The sequence below is a fragment of the Fomitiporia mediterranea genome (genome assembly GCF_000271605.1).
Source record: "Fomitiporia mediterranea MF3/22 unplaced genomic scaffold FOMMEscaffold_11, whole genome shotgun sequence".
Lineage (NCBI taxonomy): Eukaryota > Fungi > Basidiomycota > Agaricomycetes > Hymenochaetales > Hymenochaetaceae > Fomitiporia > Fomitiporia mediterranea.
In genome coordinates this window covers 166580-167465 of record NW_006760396.1, presented here as the reverse complement: position 1 = coordinate 167465, position 886 = coordinate 166580, and positions in this window count along the sequence as shown.

Sequence of the window (886 nt, the reverse complement as noted above, 5' to 3'; positions counted from 1 at the left end):
CATATAAGCTTACATATATTCAGAAACATATTATTATAGTACTTAATAGTATATCTATCTTATATAATATGTTAATAAGACAGAATTATTTTAATATATATTATATAATTGGTCCAGAGGTCTGGACTGGGTTCAGACCTGGACTGGACTGCTGGACTGATCTACAAGAGGTCCAGCTGGGTCTGGTCCAAGGTCCAGGATTTCATAAGAAATCAGTCCTGGTCTGGTTCACAGTCCAGCAAAAACCTGTCTGGACCAGACCTGGACTAGACTATAGTAACTATACTTACTACTAAAGTTCTAGGGTTGCCTGAAGTCTTGTCAACATAATAAAGGAGTGTATATAGTAATCTATTAGCACCTATCTGTTTGACTTGACTTACATATATTAAATGTGTGCAACACAGTTATTGTACTTTCATGTGCCATTTCATTACTATAAGTAATTTTTTACTATAGTACTGAGTTGCTATTTTTTAATAGTATTCAAATTTCATACTGACACAGTTTACAATTTCTTTAAGCTCCTGTCTGTAGTATTGTCAATGTTAAATAGCTAGGCCCTTCAGGCATGTTAACAGTCTATTGAGATACACACTAGATGCACAGTGTTCAATTCTTGGATTCTGATTAGTGTACCAATTGTTACTCATGACAAGCTTTGAGTCAACTCTTAACTTTTTGCATCCAGGCCCTGAATCCCACGGCCCAATTAGGGACGACCCTGACCAACCACTTACATAATTCTTGCAGATGGTGGCCCTTATCATAAACAGAGTGAGAAGTTAGGAGGGGGGGCTTGGGGGGGGGGGCGAGGAGCCACCCTAATTAGGTTTAGGGTAAGTTTGGGCTGTTAGGTTGGGTGTTAAGTTGGGTGTTAGTTGGG